The following is a 13,647-nucleotide window of genomic DNA, read 5'->3' as shown; positions in this document are numbered from 1 at the left end:
TGTGTCACCATTGCAGATCTTTATTTACTTTGGTATTTAATTTAAATTTTTACTAAAGTAATAAATAGATTACCCCCAAATATGGTGACAGACTTTCTAGCAATTATATGATCATTTTTATTTTGTGTTTTTTTTTAGTGACAAGGTCTCACTCTTGTTGGAGTGCAGTGGCATGATCATAGCTCACTGCAGCCTCCAACTCCTGGGCTCAAGCTATCCTCCTATTTCAACCTCCAGAGTACCTGGGATTACAGGCTTGAGCCACCACACCCAGCTATATGATCTTTTATTATTTTTTTTAAGTCATATTCTCTGATACAGAGCAAACTAACAAAGTAAGCCATGCCTTTCCTTAAATTAAAGAAGTAGATTGTACCCCCGACACAATTTGAAATCATTTTTAAGAAACCTATAGAAAAAAAAATGATGTTCATCAAACTGGTTGACTCCATGAGGTTTGAGTCCTATAAGCATGCTTCTCCAAATGTATGATTTTTTCTACAAGAAGAAACAAATAGAAATTGAGTATTAATTATTTGAGGTTTTAACCTCTCTTCTGTAAGACTTGCTAAGAATAACAAGGCTCTGATCTTGCTTTAGTTCTTAGATTACATCCTGCTCTAGAATGTAACAGAAGACCTTCAGCCCCTTGAACTGCAGTTACCACATTCAGACTGAACCATCTAATGTGGTCCACCTCTATCCAGCCATCTATTAATAAGCCCAATATGCTGAGCTCTTAGATTAAGAAGTGATAAAGCACAGAATTCATCTACTTTCTATGGACTTTAAGTGCTTAAACCAAAGGAGAAGGGGAGCTTAATTCCAAGAGCTGCTGATCTGTCTTAGGCCTTAACCAATCTTTTCTGACACAGATAGGTTCCAGATGAATCCCAGAGTTGGGAACATCATGCTAAATATTTCAAAATTCTGAATATACTTCAAAGTATCTACTGCTGTCCTATAACGATTTTTGACTTAGTATCTTGGAGAAATTCTTACCCATGGATGTATATCTGAGTTCATAATAGACATCAATAGAGAAGTGGGATTTGCTTTGCAGAAATTCACTTTATAGCCAAATTTGCTAGCTGCATGTATTTGATAAAGTGAGGCATAAATTTATTTATGTTCGTATTTATCATATCTATATCTGCTTACCTCTCTGGGGTTCCTTCAGACAGAATCTGACAAAAGAAAATTGACTTAGAGGAGAATGTGGTTAGTTCAACAAATATGATAGATCTTGTTTGGGAGAGCTTAGCATAACATTCATAACCATCTAGTAGAAGCCTTTCAAATAGAGTGTATCATTTAATTGCCTCCCCACTTCCAATCTTCTCCACCTAAAAAATAAAGCTGACTAATAAAGAAAGTATTATTCTCATCGTGTTATTCATGCCCTTATTTTACAGACTAGGAGATGAACGTTTAGTAATGTTATTTGATTTCCTCAAGATCACAAATTTAACAGTGTAGCAATAATCTTTTTTTTTTTTTTTTTAAGTTCAGGGTTACAAGTGCAGGTTTGTTATATAGGTAAACTTGTGTCATGGGAGTTTGTTGTACTGATTATTTCATCACTGAGGTATTAAGCCCAGTACTCATTAGTTATTTTTCCTGATCACTTTCTCCAACCTCCTCCCTCCAAAAGGCCCCAGTGTGTGTTGTTCCCCTCCATGTGCCTATATGGGTTCTCATCATTTAACTCCCACTTAAATCTTAAGGGAAAGATTCTTTCAGGCCTTTTAAGCCCAAAGTTTGCCTTTCTTTCTCATTCATGAAACCACATTGTCTTGTTGGTTTCACGTAACAACTTAGTGACCATTTTTCTTCTCTTTCTTACCTATAGTCCTATTTTCCTTTCTTTCTATTGAATTTCTCTTCTTCCTTCTTTACCCAACTGAGAAAAAATAGTTTCTTGAACTCCAAACCCTCTTTGTCTCTAAATTCTCTGATTAGAAATAAGACGCTAGCCAAGCTTTATTTCAGGTCAGAGCAGTCTTGACTCTGATTTGGAAAACTAACTGTGTGTGTAGTGGGGAGGGGTGGGAAAAGTAGGGGCAGAACAGTCCAGACATCCAGGTGGGATTTTTGAGTAGGACTCATCATAGCCCTTAAGAAGCAGGAAGGAGACCTGAAGCCGCAGAGTCATTCATTTGAGCTTCAGCTTATTCACTTTCCTAACTAATCAATAATTGTTATAATTAAAATTGATAGCTGCAAATAACATGACAGAGGGCTGCTGCCAGAATACTGATTGTGTCTTTGGCTTGGAAAGATAGGCAGCAGCGTGGAACACTTATTTTCCAATTTGCTTTTAGCTGTGTGCAAATTGCTTTAGCTGTATCCAGCTGATTTAGACCTTGCCTGGAGGTACACTAGATTAATTGGGAGCCACACATTCATTGCTTACAGAATGGACTCTGTAATTGGCGAAATTTGTTAGTGCCAGTTATAAAATAACTATATAGTTCTGTTTTTAGCTGTCCTTTCATTACTCTTTCTGTTAGAGGGGCGTGGAGACAATTAGAACTCATCTGACGATTAAGATCGGCGCTTTTACGTCAGGACTCAAAGGAACGTGTCTACAGTCAATATTTTATCCAAGCAAATGTTAGTGTGAATATGGTATTGTTTTTTTTCAAAAACTGAGAAAGTACTTGAGCACATAAAAGAATTTTTTCATCTTTGTTGTGACTGAGCCTTAGATAAGAGAACCTATTTTATTAGAACTATCAGCAGATTTTTCAAAATGATTCTTTGTTCTCTCTTCTAACTTTATTGGGTTAAATAGAACAAGCACTCTTCCTTGCTTATTGCAAATGAAAGAAATAAGAAAAATCCTGAAGTCACACTCAGGTGCCCTCCAGTTTGTCTTGTTTCTCCCACTTTCTTCTTTGGGTCACAGGGTACCATGGGGCCATCCACACTGCCGACTTAAAATAACAGATAAATATGAATGAATTCGAAAGTCATTTTTGGCAGAAGGGCATTTTTTAAGAGCACAACCACGCAGACCAAGGACAAAACATAAGTTATCATTACAGGTGAGGAAAACAAAAAGTTTTTTTTTTTTTAATCCCTTAAAAAGTGTTTTATGTCAATAGACTTAAATAAGCGAAATGGTAAATTACATCTCCCAAACAACTCGTAGTATGTTGAGACGCATGCCAAATTGTCAATGCTATTCCCGCATATATTCAAAAACCATATATACACACAGAGATGTCAGTGAGGACTCTGTCACCTGAGTGACAAAATCCCAACTCAAACTCATTTAAGTAAACAAACAAAAGAGTGGAAGAAGAGTATGTTTATTAGTTTAGGTAACTAGAAAGTACACAAGGAGACTGTTAGACACTACCAGATTTATGGGCTCAAAAAAGTATCATGACTCTCTTCTTCCATTTCTTGGCTCAATGTTATTTCCTGCTAGCTTCACTTTCAGAAAAGCTCTTACCCCATGGAGGTCCCTGTCAGACCCAGATTTATATTATATCTGTTCAGCACCTCCAATAAAAACAAGATGCTTTTTTCCTAATAGTTTCAGCAAATTCTCAGACCAATAGTGAATTACTTGCCCACTTCCTGAACCACACGTTATGGCCAGAAGTGTAGAGTATGCTTATCAACCACACCTGAGCCATGTGCTCGCCTGGACTGAGAGTGAAGGAGGGCAGTCCCCCAGAGGAACACTGAGGTACTGTTACCAAGGAAAGTGGAAATGGATACCAGGCAGGGACAACAACAAATGGCCACAACACTACCGACACTAAAGTTACAGTAAACTATTAGTATCCTTAGTAGTACTACTTACACTTTTCATTCATTGGTGTCTTTGGGATCTAATTAAAACTAAAGATCTTTTCCTGTAGAAAAACGCCTACGTGACTATGTCACGCAAGATGTTGCTTGCTATTTCAGATGGGTTCATGCATCCCTAGAGTCCAACCAATAACACAGAAACTAGAAATCTTTCTGAAGTAAAAGATGCTTTTTAAAGTATCCCGTCTTGTATCTAAGTCCCACAATTTTTGGTTTTTCTTTTCCTTCCAATGGCCTTTTTTTCCCCCAAGTAATTTTGTTTGTGAGGAATTCCTCTTATGCAGGTATTTGTTATCCTTATTGTAGAAGGACAAAGGAGGGAGCAGGCCTTCAGTTCTTGCTTTCAGATTTTAGAGAAGAGAGGGGTTTAAATGAAAACTCAGAAAAAAAAAAAAGAAAGAGAAAATTACCACAATCATAATGTCCAAATTTTGTTGAGCACTTTGCCCTTGAAGATAGAAGGAATTGTCATATTTCAAGACCAATAATTCTTATAAAAATGTATCATGTTCTGTAGCTATAGAGTAAGAGCAAAGTTAATGATAGGATGAGATAGTATCCTAAAAGTGAGTATTAACAAAAGACAAGATTTAAGATATGAATTTAAAAATATATAATATCAATTTCATATATGTACACAGAGAAATATATAGAAAGATGTGTACCAACCAGTGGAAACTGATCCTTTTTAAAGAGTTTAGGAGAAAGAATCAAAGGGACTTCTATTTCCTTCATTCTCATTTAGTTATATATGCCTTGTGCAATGAAAAAAACTGTATGATAGTAGTGAAAATGTTTAAAGTATGAGAATAAAGATTTCTGATATAAACAAAATGACAATTTGGTCCAGAATTTCTCTTCTCCTGGAAACTGTACTGAGTAACAAGGACTATGGAAACAACTTTTTGGTAAAACTTTATTATTATTATTATTGCTGCCCCAAATAGCAGAGATTAGGCAGAGTACAAAAGGAAGATGTTCTGGAAGCATCAGGGAACAGCCCAGCAAGGGATGAAGGAGCCCAAATTCACAGCAGATCCCAAAAAGCATAAACATACATGCACTGAAAATGAGAGGCATCCACTAAGAAGTGAAAACGAAAGAGAAGGCTGCTGTGAGATGAAACAGAGCTACGATCACGATATCAGGTTCAGAGAGGAAAAGAGCCTGCCAAGCATGCAGATATCATATTGAAGCAAAATGTGTCTAAGACAGCAAAAAAACAAGAACCATTACAACGCCTGGAATTTTATCTTGCCCTATTTCCCGCTCCTAACAAAAACATCCTTTAAATAAGTGGTCGAGGAAAATGTAACCCAATCAATCATGTATAACATAATTAGTACAATGTGGTTTTGAAAACATTTTTACAGCAGTAAAAATTAGAAACGGGTTAAAAAAAAACCACTCTTTAAAAAGATATTGCCATAGAGTAGATAAAATTCATAATCACAAAAAGTATCGTGACTTTTTAAAGTAATAAAAAATTACCTCCATAAAGCAAGACTACAAAATAAAAATATAAGAACAGAGAGAAGACTAAGCACCCAAGGGAGTATAAAATATCACTGACAGAACTTAGGAAATAAATACAAGAAAAAAATTACAGAAATGAATTTTTCTAAATGGAAGGAGCAAAGGGGGAAGTGGAAAAAACCCAAAAAGAAATACTAAAGATAGAAATGCAATAAACTAATAAGACAGAAATTTTTTAAAAAATTAAAAAATTGTACAGAAAATAATGGTTATAAAAGACAAAATGTATCTAATTGATCTAGAAATCAAGGATATTCAATGTACACATAATTGGAATCTCCAAAGATGGGAATGTAAAACAGAGCAAGTATTCTGAAATGATCAGCAAATAAACTTTCCTGAAATAAATAAAGATTTGTATCTATACATTCAAAAGGCACATTTTGTATTAGGGAAATCAAAACAGAACAACCAACACTGAGACATAATCTTTTTTTTTTTTTTTTTTTAAGATTCAAAATAGGCCTTTATTTGTTCATAAAGATGTCTGAATGCAAGATACCCATTTAAGAAGTACAGTGCTAGAAAGAAATTCTATTTAGGCTTGGGGGAAGAACTAAGAAAATATGTATGTATATTTTTTGAGACAAGATTTCACTCTGTTGCCCCAGTTGGAGGGCAGTGGCATGATCATGGCTTGTTGCAGCCTTGACCTCCCATGCTCAAATGGTTCTACCACTTTAGCCTCCAGAGTAACTGGAACTATAGGCGTGGGTCACTACCCCTGGCTATTTGTTTTTGTATAGATGGGGTCTTGCTATGTTGCCTAGGCTGGTCTCGAACTCCTGAGACATAATCTTTTTTGTTGTTGTTGTTTATTTGAGACAGAGTTTCACTCTTGTTGTCCAGGCTGGAGTGCAATGGCGTGATCTCAGCTCACTGCAACCTCCACCTCCCGGGTTCAAGTGATTCTCCTGCTTTAGCCTCCCCAGTAGCTGGGATTACAAGCATGTGCCACCACGCCCGGCTAATTTTGTAATTTTTGTACAGACAGGGTTTCTCCATGTTGGTCAGGCTGATCTCGAACTCCCGACCCCAAGTGATCTGCCTGCCTCAGCCTCTGAAACTGCTGGGATTACAGGCGTGAGCCACTGTGCCCAGCAACATAATCTTTTTAACTCTCAGATATGAAGTACCATAACAGGGTACTTAGGCTATTATTAATAAAGATATCTATTTGTTTGCTACTCCATTTGAGCACTTTTCTAACAAAGTTATGAGAATTTTAAGATAAAGAAGTAATATTCTGCACAGCTAGGCAAAACGATCACATCATTTATAAGGAGGGTTTGGTTTCATTTTGTTTTAGGTATGAAAATGTTTTTATAACCTCTTAAAAATAATAAAAATAGAGAGGAGAAGGTAGAAAATAGGTGAGGACAAGGGAATGTTATTTAATATTGACCAAGTGATGGAAGGGTTAGCACTACAAAGGCGACAACAAAAACAATAAGGCTAAATTGGAGGAAGGAGAGTACACAGAGAAGGAAGAGAACATCAACTAATCCTATCATGGATGATGGTAAGGAACAAAGAGGATGGGCATTATTAAATAAAGGGAACCTTTGTACAAGGGAGCCTTTGGATGAAGAAGTCTTTGTATGGGGTAATTACGCTTTTATATAATACAAGCAAGTTGTGCAAAATAGTTGCACAAAAATATAAACCTTCCCAAATATCACAAGAATTACAATGTTAAAATTAGCACAAAGATAATATAGTACAGAATAATATGACAGAACAGAGACAAGCATATCTTTTAGAGCCATCAATAAAATGAGCTAAACTTGAGTATTAAAAAAGTTTCTGATTGGATTACTAAGAAACTAATCTCTACCCTTCCTAAAAGAAACACACCAAAAACAAATGATTCAGAAAGCTGGGGATGAAAAGGTTGGGCAAAGGTATTCAGGCAAATAAAAAATACTTGCATATATATACAAAAGATCCAGGTTCACCTCCACTGACATAGAAATATATGAGTATATGCGATGGCAATACAAGGCAATTGTTTTACATTAAGAGTTATCTTAAGCCTGCTTACAGCTCCTGGTACCATCAGTGACTCCCAGTCCCTAGAGACTAAGCAGTAGAAAAGCAACGAAGGTGGAAGGAAGCCTTTCTGTTACTCTGGGCATTAACTAATCACAAGTCCCTCAACAAACTCAATTTTCACTAAACAGGTAAGGAATCTAAACTGCTCTTTTCAAAGCAGCAGCTCACAGTGCAGAGGAGTCCACTACGTGCTCCTAACTGCCCATCACAACTCATTCGCGAAATGATAAGACTTTCTCCATTACTTCGAAATAAGACATCTGCTAAAAGAACATTACATAGACAGCTTCACAATTGATATGTTTAACTCCAAGATGCCTCTTTTTAACTCTGAGATATGAAGTACCATAAGAGGGTACTTAGCCTATTATGAATAAAGATATCTATTTATTTGCTACTCCATTTGAGTACTTTTCTCATTAAGCCTATAAGAATATGCATATAATGTTAAGCTAGAGAATAAAATATTATTCACTAATAGCCAAAGACAAACTTTGTATAATTCAAAGCCATTACCATCACTGCAAAAGATTATATAACTAATAAACATTCTCCCTTTATTTAATAGATATTAAATTAATTAAATAGAAATACATTAAATAGAGGTAGGGATACCAAAAGAGATAGAGATAATTTGGAGACACACCATGCCACGTTGGTGAAAAAAATGTCAGTTTATTTTTAAAGTGATTTATGTCCTTCATTTTAAAAAACCAAATAGTTCATAATTATATTAATTAACAACAATATTTCCTCCCCCCCCCCAGGCTACTTCTTTCCATTTCCCATTCATCATAAATCACTTCTGCTAACAGTTTGAAATACTTTGCTTTCCAGGTATTTCTATCCATATATAAATATACTGCACGAACACACATACACATCTACACACAAACATACACATACATAAACGTCTATTCATTGTTTTTTTTTCTTTACAGAAATAAGATTGTACTCCTATAACCCTACACATAGTATCTAGCGAATTCACTTGTTAACAATATGTGACGGCCACCATATCATGTAAATACATGAAGACTTATTTCATCATTTTCAAGGCAGCACACTGTGGCCCTGCTGTTACTAGAACACACTGATGGACATTTGGGTAGTTTTCAGTGATTTAAAATGATGCAATGAGCATTTACGTACAGTGTCTTTGCGCAATTGAGGGAGAAGAGCTATGGACTATTTCCCAAAAGGAAATTATTATGTGCATTTACATTTTTGACAAATAGTGCCAAATTTGTCTCTAGTAAATTTCTCACCAACGGTGCAGGAATTTGGACCCACACACCAACATTTAACCTCTGTCATACTGATAGATGAAAAATAATCTGTTGTCCCTTTAATTCATTAAATGACCATCTTTTCATATTTTTCTCAGTCATCACAGTTTCTTTGCTGTTAACGTTGTTTATACCCTTTGCTCATCTTTTCTGTGAGGTTGCCGGCTCAATGCTTTTTACAAATAATTTGAGTATAAAAATTGGCCCTTTGCCTGAGGTATATTTTGCAAGTATTTTCCCATTTCCTGTTTGCTATTTGACTTTATTTATGATGTTAGTCCCCAAGTGCAACTTAAATTTTTTAAAATGTAATCAAATTATCTATCTTTTCCTATATGGCTTCTGAATTTCATGCTATGCGCAGAAGCACTGCTCCAATTCCAAGAAGAGAAATAAATTCATCCACATTTTCTTCTAGTAGTGTGATACTTGCACTAAAAGTTTGATCCATCTGGAATTTATTTTGTTGTAAGGCATTATATAATAGGATTCCAGGCTAATTTTTTTCCATATGGCTAACCAATGTGTCAAGGTATATTTAGGGCAATACATACCACATTTACTGGTCAAGTAATGTTTTATTACAAATACAGATAAAATTACCTTTATGCTTTCATGTATTAATTTTACTTATTAGTTAGTTAGTTTGTTTGTTTTCTTAGACAGGATCTCTCACTCTATTGCCCAGGCTGGAACGCAGTGGTGTGAACACGACTCACTGCAGCCAGCCTCCAACTCTTGAGCTAAAGTGATCCTCCCACCTCAGCTTCCTGAGTAGCTGGGATTACAAGTGTGTGCCACCATGCCTGGCAGAAACATTAACAGTACACTCTTGTTATTTCATAAGCTTTATGATTTTTTTTAATAAATATATTCTGCAATTTACAAATAAACAAAATGCAATTGCTAGTTCTGTGTTACAGGAACATGAAAAAGGAATATCCCCTTAATTTCTTTTCAATGAAAGAATCCAGAAAAAAGAAAAAAAATGAAAACAATTATACTGCACAAAAACATTTTTAAGTGACTCTTTTAGTAGAGCTTAAATTGGCTTTCAGGGTTTTATAGCAGGTAAGACTGCTATCCCCTTTTGCTTCGTAAACAAACACTGCAACATTTCTTTCTTTTTTTTTGATAGGGAGTTTTGTGCTTGTCGCCCCAGGCTAGAGTGCAATGGCACAACCTCGGCTCACTGCAACCTCCGCCTCCCGGGTTCAAGGGATTCTCCTGCCTTAGCCTACTGAGTAGCTGGGATTACAGGCACCCACCACCATGCCGGATAATTTATTTTATTATATTATTATTATCTTTTTCGAGATGGAGTTTCACTCTGTCACCCAGGCTGGAGTGCAATGGCACAGTCTCAGCTCACTGCAACCTCCGCCGCCCGTGTTCAAGTGATTCTCCTGCCTCAGCCTCCCAAGTAGCTGGGACTACACGTGTGTGCCACCACACCTGGCTAATTTTTGTATTTTTAGTAGAGATGGAGTTTCACCATGTTGGCCAGGCTGGTCTCGAACTCCTGACCTCAGGTGATCCGCCTGCCTCGGCCTTCCAAAGTGCTGAGATTACAGGTGTGAGCCACCGCGCCTGGCTCAACATTTCTATCAGTAGGAAATATGTTGGTGTTCTGTCCCAGCTAACTCAAATCATGAAAATAGTGCAAAGTATAAAATATCATATTCAAAATCTATTGAAATGGGCAGAAGGAAATAGATAAGGACTAACTGAAACAGGACATCTTGGGGGGAAAGTCAAGTTTATTGTAAAAATTGAACAATCGGTTAAAAAGCAACTGCGTCCCTTGATCTTAAAGGTGCTAATTTATCTCCTCCTGTCTGCAAACTTCTCCCATTAAACTTCTTCCAGAGCTGGCTGGATCTGCTCTCTAAGCTGACCCACGTCTGCTGTTGCCCAGTGCCTCCTTTCATCCTGGAGTGGCTGCCTTATCCCACACTTTCTTCTCACTTTTTCGTCATTGCAAAATTGGAATGACTGGTAGGCAAACAAGTGAAATTAATACCCATTATTCTTCCCCCCGCCAACTACCCATAACTCACATTGTCAGCAGCTTTTATAAAACACTACTCTTCAAAGAAGCAGCTGGCACCTTCCTCTATAATTTTTCTTACCTCCTACCTTTCCTAAAATCTTCCATGCATGTGACAAAGAATCATCTAAACAGGCAGCTCCTTCATTCCCTTTAAAGTAAAAATGAAGTTCTTACAAGAGTATACAAGATCGTAGTTAATATGTCACTTTCCCAACCCAAGCACACACACAACTCTTGGGCCTCATGCAATGACCATTTTCTGAATTGAGAATATTCAATTCTGTTAGAGAAGGCAAAGAAATAAATTAAATTGATGCAAATCATTAGATGTGTTAAGCATAGATAATTAAATTATTTACCTGGGAGATATGTTAGACGGATAAAGTAAGTAGAGCATATATGTTTGAACCTAGTTAGGAAGGCAAGGAAGAACCAAGTAAATACTAAATATTCATAGCTGGGCGCAGTGGCTCATGCCTGTAATCCCAGCACTTTCGGAGGCGAGGCGGGAGGATCATGAGGTCAGGAGATTGAGACCATCCTGGCTAACACGGTGAAACCCGTCTCTACTAAAAATACAAAAAATTAGCCGGGCGTGGTGGCGGGCGCCTGTAGTCCCAGCTACTCAGGAGGCTGAGGCAGGAGAATTGCGTGAACCCGGGAGGCAGAGCTTGCAGTGAGCCGGGATCGCGCCACTGAACTCCAGCCTGGGCGACACAGCAAGACTCCATCTCAAAAAAAAAAAAAAAGTACTAAATATTCATGATACACCAAATATACATGAGAAACATGAAGCACTGAATATTTATTGTATCCTAAATATAAATGAGGTCACGAAGCACTCACTATCCATGAAGTCTTATTTCAGCCACTCAGTGACACCCATGAAGGGCCTCAGCTGCCCTCTACCCTGGAGATGCAAATAAAGCCCTTAACTGCTCATCAGGCTAATGCTAAAGTCCCTGGCCAGGCTCTCCAATAGAGCAGGCATGTGCTCACTTCAGGCACCTTCCAGTTTCCTCGTCCTCTATTTGGTCCCTCATAACCACATTACCAGACGGAAAGGCCGATGCAGCACAAAGAACGACAAGATATGTGACCATTGTGCAACCCTAAATTCAGGTCCTGTGGCCCTTCCATTTTCTTGTGCTCCCCAGCCTAGGTGCATTAATGTGGCACTTTTTTTTTTTTTTTTTTTTTGAGACAGCGTCTGACTCTGTCGCCAAGGCTGGAGTATAGTGGTACAATCATAGCTCACTGCAGCCTCAAACTCCTGGCCTCAAACAATCCTCCTGCCTCAGCCTCCCAAGTAGCTAAGACTACAGATATGCACCTCCATACTCAGCTAATTTTTTAGTTTTTTTGTTTTTTTTTTTTTGTTTTTTTTTTGTAGAGACAAGGTCTCATTACATTGCCCAGGCTGGTCTTGAACTCCTGGCCTCAAGTGATCCTTCCACCTCAGCCTCTTGTGTTACTGGGATTACACATAAGAGCCACCATGGCTGGCCTCCTCTCCATTTTATTCAACTTGCTTCTCACTGTATGCTTTAGTTTAAAATGCTTCAGCAAACTCTGATCTGTGCATTTTAAATCTGCCTTTCCCACAATTACAGGATAGCATGTCTGACTGTGTAGCTGAAGGTAACTTTAGCCTCAAGGTTGTATCCACACAACACCTCATCTGCCATTCTGCCCCTCACCTGTACTCCAACCACAATGTTTCCCATGCTTTCCCTTAAACACTCCAGACACATTCTCACCTTAGGACCTTTGCACCTGCTCTTCCCTCTGCCTGAAACATTTCCTCAGACATCTGCATGACTTGCTCCTTTAGTGCCTTCAGATGTCTCTTCCCTGAATCTTCTACAGAAAATTACGTCATTTTCCCAACAACAATTTCCAATTCTCTAACACCAACTGGGTGTCCTACAACCCAGTTCAATTTGGACATTACTTGGAGTGAGTGCAGATCCATAGAGTTAAGGATTCAGTCCCACAAGACTTCCTTCACTTCAGGTGCCAGCCACAAACAGGGTCCCCGTACTACCTGCATTTCTGCCCAGCCAACTACAAATCTGAGGCTTCTCGTGATCCCCTTGTGGTTCAATAATTTGCAAAAATGGCTCACAGAACTCAGGAAAGAGTTACAATCTCAGTTTTATTATGAAGAATACAACACAGAACAGCCCAATAGAAGAGATATATAAGACAAGGTATGGAGACAGGGGTGGCACAGAGCTTCCACGCCCTCTCCAGGCATGCCACCACCCAGCACATGGGTTCAGCAGCCCAGTTCACCAGCTCCCTAAACCTCGTTGTTGAAGAGTTTTTATTGAAGCGTCATTATATAGCCATGGCTGATTCAATCACTAGCCATTGGTGACTGGACTCAATCTCCAGTCCTTCTTCCCCCAAAAAGTTCCAACCCTCTAATCACGAGGTTAGGTCCTCTGACGACCAGCGCCTTCCTGAAGCTACCCAAGCACCCGCCAAGGGAACCTCATTAGCATAAAGTCAGGTAAGGTCCAAAGGGGTTCATTATGAAAAGTAAAACCTTCTAGAGGTTGTGGGTGAGGGAGATTCTCAAAGAAAGGAGGCAGATCAATGGCATCTCTACTGTATCCTGACATGACATTTGCTCACTCATTCATTTGACAATATTTAAGAGCCTATTTTAGGCAAAACACTGTTCTGGGTGCTGGAGACAGAATAGTAGGAAAAAATGATTAGGTCCCTGCTCTTATGGAGTTTACATTCTAATGAGAGGAGAGGCCATAATCAGATACACAAACAAATATATAACATGTCATTTGGTGGTAAACACTATGGAAAAAGTAAAGTAGGACAAAAGAGGAAGTACTCAGGGAAAAGGGGGACATTTCTATT

This window comes from Macaca nemestrina, chromosome 6 (assembly GCF_043159975.1).
Source record: "Macaca nemestrina isolate mMacNem1 chromosome 6, mMacNem.hap1, whole genome shotgun sequence".
Classification (NCBI taxonomy): domain Eukaryota; kingdom Metazoa; phylum Chordata; class Mammalia; order Primates; family Cercopithecidae; genus Macaca; species Macaca nemestrina.
The sequence above is the reverse complement of the archived record's forward strand: the minus strand, read 5'-3'. Positions refer to the sequence as shown.